Here is a 22375-nt window from a genome sequence, read left to right as displayed (position 1 = left end):
TATTCAAAAGGGTCTTGAAAGAAAAATATTTTTTTCGCTTGAACTTTTTTTGCCAAATAAGCTCGGTAAGAAATTGAAATAATGTGGATTCTGTTTAGCACCAGCTTATTATTATCATGACTTACGTCATGTTATTCACACCTCATATTGCTCTTTCTGCTAATCGTGGTCGAGGCTTATCGATATATCGATATATTACCCTTTTATGGTTTGTTCTAGTGGACGCCTTGCTTTTGTATGCGACGAATTTTTCCGCGCATTTTTTATCCTCCTCGTGGACGTTTCTTCTGCGGGTGTATATCATGTGGTTGGCGGATTAATAAATTAAAGCTGCAGTTCGGCGCTTGTGTGTCCTACTTGCTCCTCCGTGCTTTGTCCTCGTCTGGCTACGCTTTACAAAAATAATTATGGTTTAGCTCTGGTTAACCCTAGTTCAAATGCGAAAGCAACGGCGGAAGCTTCTTTTACCTGCTACATTATTCTCCTACGTACCTGCGTTTCGCAGGGGTAACGAGAATGCAAACGGCTCTGGCAGGCTAATTCTCATATCACCCTTTCGTATATGAAAGGAGCGACCTGGGCTGGCAGCTCTTGCCCGTGGCATAGGGGTAACATTAATTGAAACGTTATGAGGGACCACGGACACGGCACACAGCAACTGAGTGGTTGTATCTGGCGTAGTAATGCTTTCGCAATAAAAATGAATGCAAGCAGGAGTTCTGCAGGCGCAAAATAATAAATAAGTCTGGGTCGCAAGCGAGTATATATTCACGCAAAATTTATGAACGCAAAACAAGGATGATAAGATGAAGAAAGAGCGTAAGGGTGAGCGCCGTCCTGCTATGGGGCGGTGCTCAATCGCCGCCTTCTTCTGGCGCAATGGTCCACACTTCTTGTTCGGCATCGCCGTCAGCTGGCTCCAGGCCGGGGACAGCGCTAGTGTCGGGGGCGCTGGTCGCATTACTGCTGCTGCCGGTGACCACAACATAGACTCCAGGGGTGCTGGTGCTGGAGGGTAGGTTCGCCAACGTAGTCGTCTTGTCGTTGCCGATCGCGTAGAAGGTGACCACAGCAGACAGCGTGATGACCACCAGCGCCACACCGAAAATGACGCCCAGGCTGGGGCCAGAGGTGCCCATCTGCGGCAGAACGAGACAGTTCTGAATACCACACTACGCATCGTCAGCGCCCTCTGCTTGCCTTAACTGTGATTCTGCGCTTAAGAAATCATTGGCGAAACACTAGCCTCACTGCAGCAATAGCAGCCCATACACCTTGTTGTGGTTTGTGACACGGGTTCATTCTGGCGGTTTATCGCCGCACCTTTCAGGAGTGCACAACACTGTAGAAGAACGGCTGATTGGGCCAGTTGGTGAACCATGACCGACAGTAATAGACGTGCGCAAAAAGACGAGACAAAGAAAAGAAGTGGACAACGACGGCGCAGAACTGACAACTGATTTAATAGAACGAAAGAGCATATATATACACACTTTGTGTACGCATATGCGCATAGTCAAAATTTATAAAACAAATATGTAACAGCACGTGTAAAAAGCCCTCCTTCAGACGCACGTGGTGAAACACGCCGACGCATTATCGGTTGTGCAGCATGCACGGTCATCTCTTTCTCTCAATGCGACGGACGTTTTACTGACACAAACATTTGCTTCCGGTTAATATGGAAAGCCTGGGCGATTTCTCGAGTAGTGAGGTCTTTATGAAGAAATAGTATATTAGTATCAAAAAGTTGGTTGGTTTGGTTGGTTTGTGGTGTTGAACGTCCAAAAGCGGCTCAGGCTATGAGAGACGCCGTAGTGGAGGACTCTGGGAATTTCGACCACCTGGGGTTCTTTAACGTGCACTGATATCGCACAGCACACGGACGCCACTCCATTTGGTCTCCATCGAAACGCAGCCGCCGAGGCTGGGATTCGATCCCACTTCCTTGAACACAGTAGTCGAGCGCCGTGACCACTGCGCCACCCCGGCGGGGTAGTATCAACAAAGATTGGTTTGGTTTGTGGGGTTTACCTTCCCAAAGCAACTCAGGCTATGAGAGATGCCGTAGTGGAGGATTCCGGAAATGTCGACCACCTGGGGTTCTTTGACGTGCACTGACATCGCACAGCACACGGACGCCACTCCGTTTCGTCTCCATCGAAACGCAGCCGCCAAGGCTGGGATTCGATCCCTCTTCCTTGAGCAGAGTAGTCGAGCGCCGTGACCACTGCGCCACTCCGGCGGGGTAGTATCAACAAAGATTGGTTTGGTTTGTGGGGTTTAACTTCTCAAAGCAACTCAGGCTATGAGAGATGCCATAGTGGAGGTCTCCGGAAATTTCGACCACCTGGGGTTCTTTAACGTGCACTGACATCGAACAGCACACGGACGCCACTCCGTTTCGTCTCCATCGAAACGCAGCCGCCGAGGCTGGTATTCGATCCCGCTTCCTTGAGCACAGTAGTCGAGCGCCATGACCACAGTGCCACCCCGGCGGGGTAGTATCAACAAAGATTGGTTTGGTTTGTGGGGTTTAACTTCCGAAAGCAAGTCAGGCTATGAGAGATGCTGTAGTGGAGGACTCCGGAAATTTCGACCACCTGAGGTTCTTTAACGTGAACTGACATCGCACAGCACACGGACGCCACTTCGTTTCGTCTCCATCGAAACGCACCCGCCGAGGCTGGGATTCAATCCCGCTTCCTTGAGCACAGTAGTCCAGCGCCGTGACCACTGCGCCACCCCGGCGGGGTAGTATCAACAAAGATTGGTTTGGTTTGTGGGGTTTAACTTCCCAAAGCAAGTCAGGCTATGAGAGATGCCGTAGTGGAGGACTCCGGAAATTTCGACCACCTGAGGTTCTTTAACGTGAACTGACATCGCACAGCACCCGGACGCCACTTCGTTTCATCTCCAGCGAAACGCAGGTGCCGAGGCTGGGATTCGATCCCGCTTCCTTGAGCACAGTAGTCGAGCGCCGTAACCACTGCGCCACCCCGGCGGGGTAGTATCAACAAAGATTGGTTTGGTTTGTGGGGTTTAACTTCTCAAAGCAAATCAGGCTATGAGAGATGCCGTAGTGGAGGACTCCGGAAATTTCGACCAACAGGGGTTCTTTAACGTGCACTGACATCGAACAGCACACGGACGCCACTCCGTTTCGTCTCCATCGAAATGCAGCCGCCGAGGCTGGGATTCGATCCCGCTTCCTTGAGCACAGTAGTCGAGCGCCGTGACCACTGCGCCACTCCGATGGGGTAGCATCAACAAAGATTGGTTGGGTTTGTGGGGTTTAACTTCTCAAAGCAACTCAGGCTATGAGAGATGCCATAGTGGAGGTCTCCGGAAATTTCGACCACCTGGGGTTCTTTAACGTGCACTGACATCGAACAGCACACGGACGCCACTCCGTTTCGTCTCCATCGAAACGCAGCCGCCGAGGCTGGGATTCGATCCCGCTTCCTTGAGCACAGTAGTCGAGCGCCGTGACCACTGCGCCACCCCGGCGGGGTAGTATCAACAAAGATTGGTTTGGTTTGTGGGGTTTAACTTCCCAAAGCAAATCAGGCTATGAGAGATGCTGTAGTGGAGGACTCCGGAAATTTCGACCACCTGAGGTTCTTTAACCTGAACTGACATCGCACAGCACACGGACGCCACTTCGTTTCGTCTCCATCGAAACGCAGCCGCCGAGGCTGGGATTCGATCCCGCTTCCTTGAGCACAGTAGTCGAGCGCCGTGACCACTGCGCCACCCCGGCGGGGTAGTATCAAGAAAGATTGGTTTGGTTTGTGGGGTTTAACTTCCCAAAGCAAGTCAGGCTATGAGAGATGCCGTAGTGGAGGACTCCGGAAATTTCGACCACCTGAGGTTCTTAACGTGAACTGACATCGCACAGCACACGGACGCCACTTCGTTTCATCTCCAGCGAAACGCAGCCGCCGAGGCTGGGATTCGATCCCGCTTCCTTGAGCACAGTAGTCGAGCGCCGTAACCACTGCGCCACCCCGGCGGGGTAGTATCAACAAAGATTGGTTTGGTTTGTGGGGTTTAACTTCCCAAAGCAACTCCGGCTATGAGAGATGCCGTAGTGGACAACTCCGGAAATTTCGACCACCTGGGGTTCTTTAACGTGCACTGACATCGCACAGCACACGGACGCCACTTCGTTTCATCTCCAGCGAAACGCAGCCGCCGAGGCTGGGATTCGATCCCGCTTCCTTGAGCACAGTAGTCGAGCGCCATGACCACTGCGCCACCCCGGCGGGGTAGTATCAACAAAGATTGGTTTGGTTTGTGGGGTTTAACTTCCCAAAGCAACTCAGGCTATGAGAGATGCCGTAGTGGAGGACTCCGGAAATTTTGACCACCTGGGGTTCTTTAACGTGCACTGACATCGCACAGCACACGAACGTCTTGCTTTTCGGCGCTATTGGAAAGCGGCCGCCGAGGCCGGGATTCAATCGCGCGTACTTGAGAACAGTAGTCGAGCGCCGTAACCACTGCGCCACCCTGGCGGGGTGTATCAACAATGAAAGGTACACGCGTTACAATATTTTGCTAAGTTTGTTTCATTCTTTTTTATAGACTGTGCATGTTCCATCAGCCTAATGTTGATGCAACGGCCTGTCTGCCCAATATACGTACTGCCACAGGACAATGGTATTTGATACACTACACTCATCCTACACCTAACGAAACTATTGGCGTGATTGACCTGGCCTCTGTTCTTACTTCTTGTGCCCCCCAGCTTTCTTTGAACTGCTGTACCTACCTTGCCAGTCTTATTAGGGGCAGAAAACATCACCTGTACGCTATATTGTGTACCTACGTTTTTAAACCGATTTCACAATGCCTGTATATAAGGCACGACTGCAATTTTCTTTCTTTCATTTTTTCTTTCTAGCTGTCCGGAACACTTCAGAGAACGCAGAATCTTATCGGCACTAGCTACAAGTACTGAGTCGGGATAACCAGCCTCCCTACATCTATTAGCTTGGATTTCAAGGCTATTAAACATTTGATGAGCACAAGACTTATTGACAGCCATCCTAAAACAAGCTGTTACTATTCCGGATGTAACAAGTTTGTAGTGAAATGACTTGTAGTTTAAAAGAGGCTTTACACTCCTAGGAGATTACTGCCAACACACGATTCATATTAAAAGTCAACTTTATATCTAAAAATTGCAATACGTTTTTCTGAGAAACCTCAATGGAGAACTTCAGTCCCATACCATTCTGAGCATAAATTTCAAGGATCTGAGGCACACTTACAGCATCCAAGGATTTAACTAAAATAAGGAAATCATCTACTTATCGGAATAAACGAATAATCTTTCCGGTTAGGTATTTCAAAGGTATTTTTCAAAGGTTAATAAAAAAAATGAATACAGAAGGAGGTCCCAAAGTCAAGGACTGCGGGACGGGACCTCCTGTAATGATTATTGAAAAGAAATACATATTGAGCAGTTGCAGAAATTATACAATATTTCGCATCAGTGGGTGGGGCGAATGAAACATGAATTAGTACAGTCACTATTGATGTAATAACAAAGAATAAACACTTAATCACACAAAGAAAACATAGGAAACAATTCATAAAAAGATATAAAGGATAACACTGGAACAGATTACCTTGAAAATTACGATAAGTGTGATAACAAAAACTGACGAAGAGCGGATTTAAAGGCAAAAATAGTTAATGATTGTTTGATAGTTGAAGGCAATGAATTCCAAAGAGTGGTAGCAGAGAATCGGACTGATTGTTTTCCATAATTAGTGTTTGGTTTAGGCAGCAAGAAGTTGTTGTTGGCGAAACGTGTATCCGTACGACGCGGAATTTGATCATTGGTGGTTAGTGAGAATTGAAGTAGCTCTCTAACAGATTTGTACATTAGGATACATAAACTGTAGTGGATTATTTTCTTCACAGAAAGAATATTGTGTGATTGGAGGAAACGAAGGGCATTTTCTGAGCGGTGACTGCAAGTAATAATGCGTATAGCTTGATTTTGGATAATTTGCAGGGAAGATAAGTGCGAAGGGTTCCCCCAAGATGAAATGCAGTACTGAATGTGAGTGTGGATGAACGAGTAATATAGAGAAATGAGCGTGAGAATATCAAAATACGGCCGAACTTTAATTAGCACTCTAATGCCATAAGCCATTTTACAAGAAATAGATGTGATGTGAGTCCGAAATTTTAGATGTTTATCAAGTTCCACACCTAAAAATGACACATGATCAGAAGCAAAGATAGAGTAAGAGCCGATGTTAACAGACGGGGTTTCGCAGATAATTTTATGAGATGAGCTGAAAACTATAAAACTAGATTTGGATGCATTAATGGACAGCATATTATCCCGGCACCAGCTTAATACATTGTCTGCATCAGCATTCAGTTTTTCAACCACCATGTTTATGTGTGAACCCGAGGTTAAGATGGTGGTGTCATCTGCATAAAGAAAACAGTTAGAATTATTAAGGCGCACAGGGAGGTCATTAATGTACAATGAAAATAAGAGAGGACCAAGAAGTGAACCTTGCGGAACTCCAATATTTGTGGTCTTGTATTTTGAATGTCTCTGATATGAATACCGCTTGTTTTCTTTCGAATAAATAGCTTTTGATTAGAGCAGGCCCAGTTATTCCGATAGCGTCAAGCTTATTGAATAGAATAGTATGGTTAAGGGAATCAAATGCTTTGGAGAGATCGATGAATAATGCACCAGCGATGTTACCCGCATCAATGACGGATTTAATTTGATCAGTGAGAGCGATCACAGCTAATTCAGTAGAGAATCCTAATCTAAAACCAAATTGGTTAGGCGAAAGAATGTCAAATTTAGATAAATAGCTATTTAGTCGGACGACAATGGCTTTTTCGATGATTTTACTAAAAAATGACAGAATAGCTATAAGGCGGTAATTGGAAATGTTATGCTTATCTCCCTTTTTGAAGATAGGAATGAGCTTAGTCTTTTTCAACGCAGTAGGAAAAATTCCGGACTTGAACACCATGTTAATAATGTGGGCGAGGACTTCGCAAATGAGATGAGCAATCATCTTTATGTGAGAAGAATGCATATTATCCAGACCTAGACTGGTGTCCTTCAGATTGTGTATTATTTTGCAGATCTCGTCAGGTGACACAGGAAAAAGGAAAATGCTATGGGGAGATCGTTGTAATGTATTACTTGTAGCAATGTTAGAATTACCTGATGGTAAATCAAATGAGTCACTAAACGCTTCAGCAATGTCTGCCGGGTTGCTAAATGTTTTCTCGCCTGAAGAAATTGCAGATATGGGAACTTTTGTGGTGGTTCTGTTTAGGAATGCTTTATTAATTTTCCACTTCTTGTTAGCGTCATTTCCGGCTAGACTTAACTCTCTTTCATAGTATTTTTTCTTAGCTGTTGTGAGGAGTATGCTTAATACATTAGAATAATTCTTATAGCGTGCTAGAAGTCTCATGTTGAATGGTTGTTTTTTGCTCTTTTATAGAGGTTATCTTTTTTCCTTAAACTGTTTAATAGGCTGGAAGACATCCAGGGATTAATCGGAGCTGAATATTTTTTATTGTGCGTAGATACAATGGAGCATTGATTAACAGCATTAGAGATAATAAGAAAGAACTGGTTAAATGCATTATCAGCGTCTTCAATGGCCTTGATTACTGACCAGTCAACACTGGCAATCCGTTCAAGGAATAATGCAGCACTCAGTGTTTTTTTAATGCGGAGTGTATGCCTAGCCTGGTTAACACAGTTATCCAGCTGAATAAAAATAGGGCAGTGATCAGTTTAATCAGCCTCTATGACACCTGCGTCGGGGGAGATTATTAGGTTGGATAAGGCGTGATCTATAAGTGAGCTTGAACCACTCGCCGAAACGCGTGTCGGAATGGTAATAACATTTTCAAAACCATGAATGTTTAAAACATCCAAGTAATATTTATGTGAAGGGCAGTTGGGGTCTAATGTGTTAATGTTGATGTCACCCATTATAGTTACATTTTTGCGTTCCATAGATAACGCGCTTAAGACTGAGTGTAAAGCTGAACAGAAATCTTTGACAGGAGACGAGGGTGATCGGTATACGCAACCAACGATTAAATTTTTTTTATCTCGTGAAAAGAAAGATTCATCCGGTTCAATCAATACAGATTCACAGTTTATCACTGCAAGAGCTAGATCAAGTCGGCGACGATAATGATAGCTAGAGGAAATAAAGATTGCTGTGCCACCATGAGCGCTATCGTTACGATGGCAGTATTCTGCGCTGTAAGAAGGTAACGAGTATAGTTCTTTATCTGTTTCAGACAGACAAGTCTCGCTGACGCAGATAACGGAGAACTGGTGTTGATTAGCTGATAATAAGTTAGCAATGTCGTCCGAATGTTTCCTTAGACTTCGTGCATTAAAATGAATTAAAGATCTACAAGAAGGGGAAAGATAAGATTTTAGGTTTGAAGGCGTGAAGTACGAGGCCATCCTAATGAACGAGATGGGCAGAAAAAAAGTACACAGTCTTAGGTGAAGATCAACAGATCGGACTCGGATTTGATACGGAAGACATGGCTATTTTCTGACTTACGTGCCAAAATTTGACAGTTTTTCGTCCAGAGATACAGCCATCCCTGTTCTTTCTTGAGTGCGCGTGCCCTAGTGAGAAGGTTTTTGTTTTCCATTGTCAGGTGGTCATTTACGTATATTGGATCCTTTACTTCCCCTGAGAAAGCAATGCTACCAGTGCCAAGCCGTGCCTTGCGAGCCCTTTCCAAGAAGTCATCTCTTTTGGAGCGGGAAATGAATCTAGCAATAATGTTCTGCCCTGACTGTGCAGGCACCCAGTGAACGATATCCAAGTCAGAAGTGTCAACAGGGCAGCTAATGATCTCTCCAATTGACGCCACAATTGCAGCGCAGGCTTCGCCCTGTGTGCACGGGACACCATTGATTTCTATGTTATTGATTCTGGAATACTGATCTTGATTAGCGATGCGATGTTTAAGCATTTCGTTTTCGAGTTTGAGAGCTTTGTTAGCAGCCCAAAGTTCAGCTTGAGTGTGCTGAACTTTTTCCACCATATCATTCAAGAGCGTGAGGCAAGAATCCATGTCAGAAACTTCCTTATTCAATCCACTCATGTCAACTCCAGATTCCTGAAGCTTGATAGTTACCTTTGCAACCAGATGATTAACTAGTTCACTTATCCTGGCCTCAAACATAGCTTCCAAGTTCTCTATTTTTTTTGCTAGTTCGGCATTTGTTGGCATCATGAAAAAAGGTGCATAAAGTACACAGCGACGCAAACAGAGTTAGCAGCAGCAGTGGTAGCAAGTCTAGGTTGACTAAAGAACAAGAGAGTAAAGGCACCAACCTGGGTGAACAGTAACAGATGCTTAGCGGTAGATTCGATGACCACAACCACTGCTGCAATGAAGCTGGGGTACAAGAGGCGATGGCTTTTAAGGCTGCAAGCAGGAAGTTCGCGCAGGCGCTTCAGCGAAGGTACAATTCCGGAAGGTGACGTCTCGAAGATGACTATTCAGTTCGCGCTCGTTGACACGAGGCAGGGCGCAGACCAACTTGCAGGAAAACGGAATGAAGTGCAGGTACTTGGTACGTGCAGGGGCTTGGAAACCTGGGTGAACAGTAACAGATGCTTAGCGGTAGATTCGATGACCGCAACTACTGCTGCAATGAAGCTGGGGTACAAGAGGCGATGGCTTTTAAGGCTGCAAGCAGGAAGTTCGCGCAGGCGCTTCAGCGAAGGCACAATTCCGGAAGATGACGTCTCGAAGATGACTATTCAGTTCGCGCTCGGTGACACGAGGCAGGGCGCAGACCAACTTGCAGGAAAACGGAATGAAGTACAGGTACTTGGGACGTGCAGGGGCTTGGAAACCTGGGTGAACAGTAACAGATGCTTAGCGGTAGATTCGATGACCGCAACCACTGCTGCAATGAAGCTGGGGTACAAGAGGCGATGGCTTTCAAGGCTGCAAGCAGGAAGTTCGCGCAGGCGCTTCAGCGAAGGCACAATTCCGGAAGATGACGTCTCGAAGATGACGTCTCGAAGATGACTATTAGGTTCGCGCTCGTTGACACGAGGCAGGGCGCAGACCAACTTGCAGGAAAACGGAATGAAGTACAGGTACTTGGGACGTGCAGGGGCTTGGAAACCTGGGTGAACAGTAACAGACGCATAGCGGTAGATTCGATGACCGGAACCACTGCTGCACTGCGTCCTCTACTTGCCAAATTTGACTCTCAGAAAGTATTGCCCGGAAACTATTGCCCATTCCAGGCAATAGGTTCTGAGCGCCAAACTTGGCAAGTAGTCGTATCGTCTTACCTAAACAATCATTTGTCCGCATTTTCCGTCATTGACCCGTTTCTTGTGCCTAACTCAGAGACCGTTGTAAAGCTTCTTTTGGAAGAAAATATGGCTTCTTGCTTTGGCTTTAGCATAGACGTGGCTGACTTGTTTTATTCTCTTCCCCATAATCATCTTCTACCAATGTGTGAAGAATTGCATCACACAGGATAATGATGAGTGTTTGTTTCGGAATGAGTGCGGTATAACTGTTGGATCCTTCCTGGAACTTTTTTCATGTGATCTTCAGAACACCTGTGTAATGTGGGACGGTAAATTATTCAAGCAGAAGTCTGGTGTGTGTGTATAGGTGCTAAAGCAGCCCCCGTTCTCAGCAATATTTGTCTTAGCTATCTCGACAGAAAAATAGAGAACGACCTAACCGGAAAGATCATTCGTTTATTCCGATACGTAGATGATTTCTTTATTTTAGTTAGATCCTTGAATGCTGCAAGTGTGCCTCAGATCCTTGATATTTTTGCTCGGAATGGTACTGGAATGAAGTTCACCTTTGAGGTTCCTCTGAAAAACCTATTGCAATTGTTAGATTTAAAGTTTACTTTTAATATGAATCATGTGTGTTGGCAGTGCTCTCCTAGGAGTGTAAAGCCTCTTTTAAACTACAAGCAATTTCACTCCAAACTTGTTAAATCCGGAATAGTAACAGCTTGTTTTAGGATGGCTGTCAATAAGTCTTGTGCTCATCAAATGTTTAATAGCCTTGAAAACGAAGCTAATAGATGTAGGGAGGCTGGTTATCCCGACTCAGTACTTGTAGCTAGTGCCGATAAGATTCTGCGTTCTCTGAAGTGTTCCGGACAGCTAGAAAGAAAAAATGAAAGAAAGAAAATTGCAGTCGTGCCTTATATACAGGCATTGTCAAATCGGTTTAAAAACGTAGGTACACAATATAGCGTACAGGTGTTGTTTTTCGCCTCTGATAAGATTGGAAAGGTAGGTGCAGCAGTTCAAAGAAAGCTGGGGGGCACAAGAAGTAAGAACAGATGCCAGATTAATCGTGCCAATAGTTTCATTAGGTGTAAGATGGGTGTAGTGTATCAAATACCGTTGTCCTGTGGCAGTACGTATATTGGGCAGACAGGCCATTGGGTCAACATTAGGCTGATGGAACATGCACCAGTCTATAAAAAAGAATGAAACAAACTTAGCAAAATATTGTAACGCGTGTGTGCAACTTTCTTTGTTGATACTAATATACTATTTCTTCGTAAAGACCAGACTACTCGAGAAATCGCCGAGGCTTTCCATATTAACTGGTAGCAAAATATTTGTGTTAGTAAAACGTCCGTCGCATTGACAGAAAAAGAGATGACCATGCTGCACAATTGATAGTGCGTCGGCAGGTCTCACCGCGTGCGTGTGATGGGGGGGCTTTTTACATGTGCTGTTATATTTTGTATATATATTTTGACTATGCGCATGTGCGTACACCAAGTGTTATTGTATATATGCTCTTCCATTCTTCCATTAAATGAGCTGTCAGTTCTGCGCCGTCGTTGTCCACTTCTGTCTGTCACGTCTTTGTTGCTCACTTATGTTACTGTCCTTCATGGTGCACAACACGACGGGCAATCTCTACAAAGGCAGAGCGATAAATTTTCATTTTTTGCAATCATATCGTGGCATTGTCCCCCTGTGTCCTTGATAGATTTAGCAGACTATAGCGTGCACGTAGTCGGTTTACCGGGCGCCTCCTGCGCACGCGCATTAATAGGATTGCGGAGAATAGCGGCCACTGAGCCAGCTTAGTACGGCTCTGTTCCGCTAAGAGCCTCTTTTACAGAAGGAGGTTCACTTGATAGCGTTGACGCTCGGACGTTGTTCATGGGATAAGAAACTGGGGGGCCTCAATTTGATTTACGCCACCTAGAGGCATAAAACATGTCCTTGAGATCAAATAGCGCAGGGGTCTTTCTGCGCCGGCGCTTCATTGAAATGCTCAGTTACGTCCGGAGTTCTCTCCTTCCGCCATGTACAAGGTGCCAATCCAACCAAGAGTGCTGTGAAGAAATCTGTGTACCAGCTACGCCTGTACACTGTCCTTCCGACAGCGCTCTTTTCTCGCGCGTGTAATTGTCAGCGCATGATTAGGCTCTACTGAGTTGCACTGAAGGAAGATGCACCATTCCATTCTCACCCTTTACCCCGCCGGGGTGGCGCAGTGGTTATGGCGCTCGACTACTGTTCCCAAGGACGCGGGATCGAATTCCGGCCTCGGCGGCAGCTTTTCGATGGAGGCGAAAAGCAAGGCGCCCGTGTGCTGTGCGATGTCAGTGCACGTTAAAGAACCCCAGGTGGTCGAAATGGCCGGATTCCTCCACTACGGCGTCTCTCATAGCCTGAGTCGCTTTGGGACGTTAAACCCCACAAACCAAACCAAACCAAACCATTCTCACCCCTGGCGACACCAGACCGACATTACCTATCACGACTCTCCCAATCTGCTTCGGTGGGAACTACAACTGCTGCATGGGCTCAGCAGAAAGACAGGCATTTTCTTTTAACAGAAATGCCATATTGTGCGCTTCGCATTGTGTTCGCTACTCAAAGCGTTCGAGTAAATCGCTGTTTTTCTACCACTTTTTTTCTTGCCGCTTTGCAGCACTCTGCGCTTAACGACAGCATTTATCCTCCTGAAAAGAAAGTACGGAAGCAATAAATTTTCTAATTTTACTCTGTTTACTAAACGCCTCGATCACCCGATAACAACATTCTATTTGTTTTTAATTACGAACGCACAGCGACACCTACAATATGATTTTTACGCCAGGGTCAAAGTGAAATTTAGAGGGTGACCTAAAGTCATCCGTAGCTGCAGACGACATCAGTTTCATACATCAGCAATCATTATCATATGCAGCAGCGCTGCACTACCAGAATAAAAGCAAGCTAATGCCTGCATGAAACAACGATTAACAATCTTCTTACAACTACTGATCGTCCTGCATACGTAATTTTTTTTGTTTGAAAATATCCTAGACATATAATTTATTCGCATATAGTTGATTGCCTGTCAACCGGAAAATTTATTTCGCTACCAACAAGTACAGTTTCCTAAACATCTTGTGAGCGTGACATATACGTGTTCAGTTCATAATATATCAAGATCATTTATAACCTACAAATTAACACTATAGTACACACATTCTTTTCTGCTTTTGAAAAACTTTGACGTGGTTCCCCTGAGACTTGTTTTAATAACCTTCAGTCGCTAAAGTCAAACCTTCATTTTCGCTCGAATAACCTCCGCAACTAAATGTCAACAGTTCTGTATAATCTATCGAGCATTCATCTCCTTTCACCCCTGCTGGATACGGTGTGCCACAAAGTAGTATATACATTATACCGTTTCATCAACCCTGCATTATCACCTTCCCATTTATATCACGTACATAATCTGATTATTTGATGTTCGCGTAACTTATCGACCTATCCATTTAATCTTGGTGAGACAAACGACACATTTATCTAAGCGTAATCAAAATCCACTAATTACATTTCAGGCCTGGCAATCAAGTCCCGCGAAAAAATGCTTTAAATCTTGTTTTGTAATTTGCGCAGTTCTCAACTGTTCGCGTCGCCATTTTTTGCTTTCTTACTTTTATCTGGGTTGCAAATCCTACTGTAAAAGTGCTGACCCCTTTAACATTATTTAATCGCAAACTAGGATGCCCATGCAGATTAGGTACTTTAATGATCAATATTTATGTGCCTTTTGCCCTCATTAAATATCAAGCAGGATTCATTTCTTCCAATTACGTCCTTTATACAGCCTCCGCAAAAACAGCCAGAAACTGATCTTCAATCGATCGGTTCATGCATTAAAAGATCAAACCACGTTTTTTGATCATAAATTTAAATACACTGTATAGAACAAGGGCAGACAGCACACATCGTCGCACAGCGTGTAATCGCGATCCCCGGCTGTCAGTAGCGCTCATTCCCCTTCGCGTGCTTCCAGTTTCAAATATTTTCGTCCTCCACTTCCTTGCGTTCGCAAAGCAACGCGAATATTAAACACTCTACACATGATAAGTGTTGTCGCAACTGCACACCAGGCTTCGCAAAGGCTGAAGCATGATGAATAATCTTACCTTCAAATTACGCACGCACAACTGCGCATTTTAGTGCTCTCTTTGAGTGGAGGTCCAACGCCGAACTCACTTTCTGAAGTTATAATTTATGTGCCCACTTCAAGGCATGCATAAAGAAATGGACAAGCTTCAATAACCCAGCGCTCTGGTAATATTTTATCCGGCCCTATTTAATTATCCTTAAAGTAATTTGGATGACTCTTCAGCTTCTGTCTAAGTATCAACGCGATAGTGCCTTTAGAAACGACTTCTTATTCTGCGTCCTAAACAGAAGTTAGTCAGCAATGCACAACATAAGACGTTCATTACATGTCCACCGAACGCGCCCCACTAACGACCCTTCCTGCATTATACGCACTGCCTGCCTGCCAGACAATCAGAGGGCATGGTTTCAAACTTGAATGGCGTAAGGTTCGCTTCATGGAATTACTTCTATTTTCTCAACAGACGCCATTAGGAGAACACCCTCGCCAATGTTACCCACATTCGGACTCTTACTATTTTCGGTTCCTTTAATCCAATGTGCAGTGAGCGCAACTCGCCCGCGAGGTCATGGTGTGGTTAATATATGATCCGGAAGAACAGTCGGCATGTTTCCCGAGGACCGCAGACCCGCTATAACGTATTTTAAGCAAAACTAGTCCCTTTCGATGTCACGCACTAAGCGACATTTAAAATTAAACAGGTCATAGCGCCTTTCAGCCAGAGAATGTTATCATGCCATTATCACTGCCGTTATCACGACAGCGACCGTTTCCGTAACGTTACATGTGCAAAAAACAAACATGCCGAAAATCTTTTTCTTTCTATCACATAAATGCGTGCAGCTTATACAGAAAAAAAGATGGGCATGCTTATTTATTTTCATTAGGTCGTTCATTCTATGGTGTGGCATTCAGTGAGACGTGGTTTAGTAGTCTCAGTTCCGTAGTGCATATCGAAGGGTACAAGATTGAAGCTTTGTGCCGCAGCAACAAAATACGTGGCGTTGCCCTATATGTAAAAAACAGTATTTCATACAAGACTGTTCATACATATTCATACAAGACCGTGACCTTGACTCTCTTTTTATTAGTACTAGTTCATTTCCATTTGGCGTTGTTTAGCGGCCGCCACTCGGATAGCTGGACGAATTCTATCGTTTTCTTCACAAGCTCCTAGATTACCTTTCATCATTGACGACATTCCTAGTATATTGGGGGATTTTAATATTAATGTTCTCGAAGCATCAACGATGGTTACCAAGTTTACTGATATAGCATCACTAGCAGGTTTTGCAACGTTATTGACATCTCTACAAATCACAGTGAAACAATAATATTGTTAGAGTCCATATGATAAATGAAGATGAGGAACTCGGGGGTAGTTGGACGAAGACAAAGAGAGTGGGTGCGGAAGTGCCGCCTGTTTCGTGTGCACCATATCTTGGGCTCAGAAAGGTTGAGTTACATAGAGACAAGACCGTTACATTATTGGTGGAGAGTGTGGTTTCGATCCCACGTCATTTCGCCATCGACGCACCCCTGGAGCCTCGTCGTAGCCGCCGCCTTGCAAGATTCCGCCACTGATCGTTACAATGCCACCGCCGACTGAGCCTAGCTCAGTGCTTCTTGCAACATCAAATCAGGCGCGTTCCAGCCATTATCAACCTCACCGAGAGCCTCGTCCTTTCGCTGGCACAGCGGGGGAGGACGTTGAAGACTGGCTCCGCCAATACCAACGGGTAAGCCGTTGCAACCGCTGGAACGTCACCACTCAGCTCGACAACGTCGTTTTCTTCCTGACCGACACCGCCCTTGTCTGGTTTGAAAACCATGAGGACACGCTGACGAAATGGTTCGGTGACAAAGCTGTCGCTTTGTCACCGAACTCAAACAGTGTTTCGGCGATTCGTCAGCGCGCAAGAAGCAGGTCGAGCCGACACTAGCCCATCGTGCCCAACTACCTGGCGAGAAGTGCACTACCTATACCGAAGCGGTCCTCAAATTGTGCAGAACTATCGATTCTCGCATGTCCGAGGAAGAGAAAGTTGGGCATCTTTTGAAGGGCATTGCAGCTGATGTCTACAACTTTCGCATCGCGAAAGATGATATCTCGACTGTCTCCGCTGTCCTCCGTCACCTCCGCACATTCGAAACACTAAAGACCCGTCGAGTAACTCCTATGTTTGGAAGGCTTACCAAGTGACAACCGTAGCCAGCGTTGACAAACATGCTCCTCTGGACCTTACTTCAACTATCCGGCGGATCATTCTCGAAGAGTTAGTCCGGCTCGATTCCCGCTGCCGGAACACGTCACCAGTGTCCTACCGCCCATATTTTCCGTGTGAACCTGCCTACAATCTTCAATCGCAGCCTGAGTTTTCGCCTGTTCACTCAGCACACCCTGCCTCTTTCGAAGAATGCTCGTAGCAACATTTCGCAAGCCATATTTCTTCTAGACATCTTGATCAGCCTAACCACGTTCGGCCGCGAAGACCTAGGCGAGCACCCCGGTTCCCAGATCAGCGCGATCCTGGCTTTTATCGACAGCATCGCATCGAATCCTTCCAGGACCAACCCCTTCTTCGGCCTACTCCTGTCTGTTACCGGTGCGGCACCCCGGGCTATATTTCACGACAATGCCGCCGTCGTCAACCATCGCGGTATGACCGGCCAACGTGTCCAGATCCGACCAGCGATCAGCCAGCTGACTCCCGTCGGTACTGGTCGTCTCCTTCGCACAGCCAGTTTCAGCGCGGTGACGTACGCCACCACTCCCCGGCTTCCGCCCGGAGTCTGACTCCACCGCCCGTTTTCGTGCCCGCCGCTCGCCATCCCCACGGCATCGTTCCCAGCCCCCCTCCGGAGAACTGGGCGCCGCGGCCGATGGAGGTGAGGCCGTCGGTGAAAGCTCACTATTCGCAGAAATACCTCCTTCCGTTACTATGCTTAACCCTCTCATGCATACGGGCCTCATATGAGGACACATATTTATCCGGCTATAAAATTTCTTCAGTCACTCGAAGCGTGTCACTGCCGCATGGAGTCCACAGCTGAGGACATGTGAAGTTTCCTAACATGTTTCATAGATGGCACTACTCCCCCTCAGAGCCTGGCACGCCAGGCTCTGAGGGGGAGTAGGCTTGTTTGAGGTCTCTGAATCTTCCCAAGAAACAACAATTAATTCCTTGACAGGCGATAGATCTTTTCGACTATAAAAATTATCTGCGCCAAGTATAACCCTTGAAAATTGTCAGCGAGATTTGTTGCCATTTGTTTCACGATTTTGACTTGTATACAGAGAGGAGAACATCTGTCCTCAAGTGGGGACATCATGCATTGAAGGTGTAGCCTCACCTACAGCCCCACCTAAAAACCTTACCTGCAGAATACCAGGCCTGGGCTCAAAGCGCCTGCATTTTCCCGCGCTTTGCGTTTGCAGTGCAGTCTGATCTGGCATTTTGCTCTGCAGTTAGTCCTGAAGAATACCAATCCGTGGACGAGATGGTGATACCAATCAAAGGGCGCTCTTCTATAAAGCAGTACCTGCCAAGCAAGCCGAAGCGCTGGGGCTTCAAGGTGTGGGTGAGAGCAGGATTGTCGGGCTACATTTATCGCTTTGAAGTCTGCCAAGGGGCAAGCGGGGGACGAGCCAAAGTTTCAGGCGAATATGGCATGGCGAGTGATGTCATCAGACTGTCCGAGGGACTTCAAGGAAAAAATTATAAACTTTATGCCGATAACTTCTTCACATCCATGGCCCTCATCAGGAAACTGAGAGAGGATGGCATAATGTTTGTCAGGACGTGCCGAGCAAACCATCTGTATGGAGCAGATAAAAAGCTCAAGTCCTTAGAGGAGCTAAAAGTGCTCGGAAGGGAAATCACATCCATTTGCACATCAGCGGACAACATGACGGTGACATGGTGGCTGGATAACTCGCTTGTTCATGTTGTTTCAAGCTATGCAGGACGGGACCCTGAAGGCACTACGACAAGATTCAACAGGAAAGAGAGAAAAGTAATCAATGTCACCAGGCCATACTCCGTGAAAGTATACAACAAACACATGGGAGGTGTCGACCTCATGGATTCCTTGATTGCAAGGTACAGAAATGACGTGTGGAACAAAAGGGGCTACATGAGAATGTTCTTTCACCTACTAAATGCGGCGGTTGTGAACGCCTGGATTGTATGGAGGTGGGACAAAGGGACGGACCAATATATGCACCAACTTGAGTTCCCAAGTCGCGTTGCCAAGGCGCTCAAGTTTTGTTGGAATGTATTGATCAATTAGGCTGTCCAATTTATTTTTGAATACCTCTCAGAGTGAACTGCAGTCTAAACTCTAGCTAAGCTTGAGTTTAGACTGCAGTTCACTCTGGGAAGAGTAATAAAATTGTGAAGGAAAGTAGCAAGTTCTTTATTCATTAATGCATAATCGCCCCTAATAAGATTGGGATGGAGCGCATTTGGCAAGCATCTTACCTGTACTCACCTATGGGGCTGAAACGTGGAGACTAACCAAGAGGGTTCTACTTAAGTTGAGGACAACCCAGAGGGCTATGGAACGAAGACTGGTAGGGGTAACATTAACAGGTAGGAAGCGTGCAGAGTGGGTATGAGAAATAATTCAAGTTATCGACATTCTAGTGGAAATTGAGAAGGAGAAATGGGCATAGGCAGGACATGTAGTGCGAAGAGAGGATGACAGATGGTCGCTTAGGGTAACAAACTGAATTTCAAGAGAAGGAAAGCGTAGCAGGTGGTGGCAGAAGTTAGGTGGGTGGAATAGGTTAAGAAGTTCGCAGGGGTCAAGTGGATGCATCCAGCACAGAACCAGGTTAACTGGAAAAATATGGGAGAGGCCTTCGCCCTGCAGTGGGTATAGTCAGGCTGGTGATGATGATGATGTTCCTTAAGTATTAAACTTGACTTTTATTTCTGTATTTACTCGTGAACCAGATGGGGACCTACAGGATTTTCAATTCTTTGGTATTCCTGCTATGCCCGGTATATCATTCGAACCCCACCGCATTGTTAAATTAATTGATTATTTGAAACTTTCATCATCAGCAGGTATTGATGACATTAACGCAAAGATACCAAAAATAACAAAACATATCACAATTATACTGTTGTCTCATATCTTTCAGTAATCGCTTTCGTCAGGAATTATACCGCATAAATGGAAAGTGGGTAAAATCATCCCAGTACCAAACAAAAGGGCGCTTCCAGTCATAATTACCGTCCATATACATTACTAGCATCCCGTCTAATCTAATCGAACATGTAATCTTTTCTGACATCATGAAATTTCTTTTATCTGTTTATTTTTTCACGCTAGCCAACATGGTTTTTTAAGGCGCTTTCCTTGCGACACACGGTTAGCTCTATTTATTAATGACCTAAGCTCCAACCTTGAGCACATCATTCTAGTGGACATCCTCTTCTTAGATTTCGAAAAAGCGTTTGACAAAGTTCCCCACCGACGGCTTTTTTTTTTTGAAACTTTGAAACTTTCACGTCTTAATCTCAAATCCTCGGTACTTGATTGGCTTCGTAACTTTCTAACTTACCGGCAACAGTTTGTTCTCGCTAATAAATGCTCTTCTTCTCACTCCTCTGTTATATCTGGGGTACCGCAGGGCACAGTCCTGGGGCCCCTGCTTTTTGTTATCTGTATAAAAGACCTACCAACTGACATATGGTGTAACATACGCCTATTTGCTGACGATTGTGTTGTGTACCGTCCAATAATTACTCACAGTATTAGCCAACTTTTTCAATCTGCCATAGATCGCATCTTAACTTGGTGCAGTAAATGGCTCATGTCTCTTAACGTGAAAAAAACTTCTTTACTTTCTTTACACAGGTGTTTCTCTGAACCTCCTTTTAAGTACCTAATAGCTAACTCGGAAATTGCAGATGTAACCACATATAAATACCTTAGCCTTCACTTAACACATGATTCTAAGTGGACATACCACATAACTCAAAGTTCTAAAGAAGCAAATAGAGCTCCAGAGTATTTTCGGCGAACGCTACCTCTAGCACCACCATCGTTAAAATCATTAGCCTAAGTAATATTTGTACGACCCAAACTAGAATATGCATGAGCTGTTTGGGACAATAATCAACTTAATCTTTCTAACACGCTACAAGCAATACAAAACCGCGCCGCTAGATTCATCTTCTCTGCCTATTCTTATCATGAAAGTGTCACCAAACTAAACTGCAATTCTCATCTATCAAATTTACCTAACCGGCGTAGCATAGCAAGACTATCTCTATTTCATACACTCTATTATCATTTTTCGCACGAATCTGTTATCATCCCTGCATACCGCACCTCCAGCCGCACGAGCCACGTAAAGACAACTCATCCTCCGCAAGCCCGTATACATCTGCGCATCTACATTCGTTTTTCGTGCGCACTGCAAAAGACTGGAATGACTTGCTTGGCGACGTCGTGCTCCATACAGAGTCATCACTGTTCAAATCATCACTTGAAGCAGTACTATGCCCTGAAGACCACTCCCTCGTGTAATACTCCTTCAATGGGGCCTTTGAGGTTGTAATAAATAAATAAATAAATAAATAAATAAATAAATAAATAAATAAATAAATAAATAAATAAAGTTTGACGTATGGAACAAAACGTACTGCTTGCTCAAGCTACAGAGCAAGTGTTCTTCATTGCACCTATTCATGTAATGTGTGTATATGCACAGAGAATGGTGCATCAGTTCAGTGCTCGTGATAATATTTCACAAGCTAAAACAACACATATTCCGGCGTTCTTTGATGAACGGCATGTGCGAAACATGTGCGCGGCTTCAGGCACCGTTGCCAAACTGAACAGGGCGTAAGGACCCAGGCCTCTGGTCCTGCTGCTCACCCGAGATCAGAGCTTGTTTGTCACTGCCAGCGGGGCTCTAAAGAAATGGAACTGGACTTGCCCGCCGAAATTCCGAGCTCCTCTTTGGCTCTTTGGACATCGAACAGTTGGGTTTATAAAGAGAGAACGTGCGTGTCGTGGCTCTGTCCAGCCTCCCCTATGGTAATTCGAAAGTAGAGTTTGATTTGTGTTAACGAGCGCGACTCTGTGTATTCCAGCAAGAGACAGAGTTGCAAGATGCAACTCAGCACACACGAAGCTGTTCGTAGTCTTCGGAAGAGAAACCCACATCTCACACGTTGTGACAGCTCTAGCGTACTTCAGAAACCCGGCCTGCAAGAACCCAGTTTGTAAGTAACACGTTCCTTTCGTCCTATTGTGTTGTCAATTGTTCAGCAATTATATGTGTAGGAGCTAGCTTTTTTTTTGTTCGGCAGGAATAGAGAATGAGACAAAAAGATGGAAAAAAATGTGTAAGCAACAACTCTTGTGAAATTTGTAGATTGACGACATGCGCAAAGCAGCGCTGACCGAGCGGCAAGAAATTCATCTTTCGTCTTTGGTAATATTGATCCTCCAATACTCCAAACTTTGACCACTTTTGTCACGTCGTCTGCCATCTGCTGTGTGCGTTGGTAATCCACCGTTCGATCACGGGATAAACACCAAGCGCTTCCTCTTAAAATGCAGCAAGTCCTTAACGTCCTGTACACAGGCAGTTAAGAAAATTTCGCCACAACCGGAAGATTTCAGAATCTTGTCGTTCTTCCCGCTTCAGTCGCTGCAATCACTCGGAATAATTTGTTTTGCGGTGTAGAGGTAGAAATGGAGACCGTTTTTAATTAGCTGTTAAATAGCCGTAAGTAATTGTGTCAGGCTTTCATGCAGTTCTTTACCGCATAAAGTCCTTAAGGTTCGCCGTTTCTGGTTACAGGTAATTCTGCCGACTTTTTCTTATCGCCCTCTTCCTTTTATACTGCACCCATAATACACC

At 45.2% G+C, this 22375-nt stretch overlaps 1 long non-coding RNA gene across 1 annotated transcript; it reads right to left on the bottom strand.

Moving 5' to 3' along the window:
* Window positions 1-802: 802 nt before the first annotated feature.
* Window positions 803-9537, bottom strand: LOC146175203 (uncharacterized). Its single transcript, XR_014701885.1, has 2 exons — window positions 9387-9537; window positions 803-1139 (listed from the first exon to the last, which is right to left on the bottom strand). It is a non-coding gene; the product is annotated as an uncharacterized LOC146175203 (long non-coding RNA).
* Between the last annotated feature and the right edge of the window lie 12838 nt (window positions 9538-22375).

The sequence above is a fragment of the Amblyomma maculatum genome, chromosome 11 (assembly GCF_055883805.1).
Source record: "Amblyomma maculatum isolate TAMU_Amacu chromosome 11, ASM5588380v1, whole genome shotgun sequence".
NCBI classification, from domain to species: Eukaryota; Metazoa; Arthropoda; class Arachnida; order Ixodida; family Ixodidae; genus Amblyomma; species Amblyomma maculatum.
The sequence above is the reverse complement of the archived record's forward strand: the minus strand, read 5'-3'. Positions and strand labels throughout refer to the sequence as shown.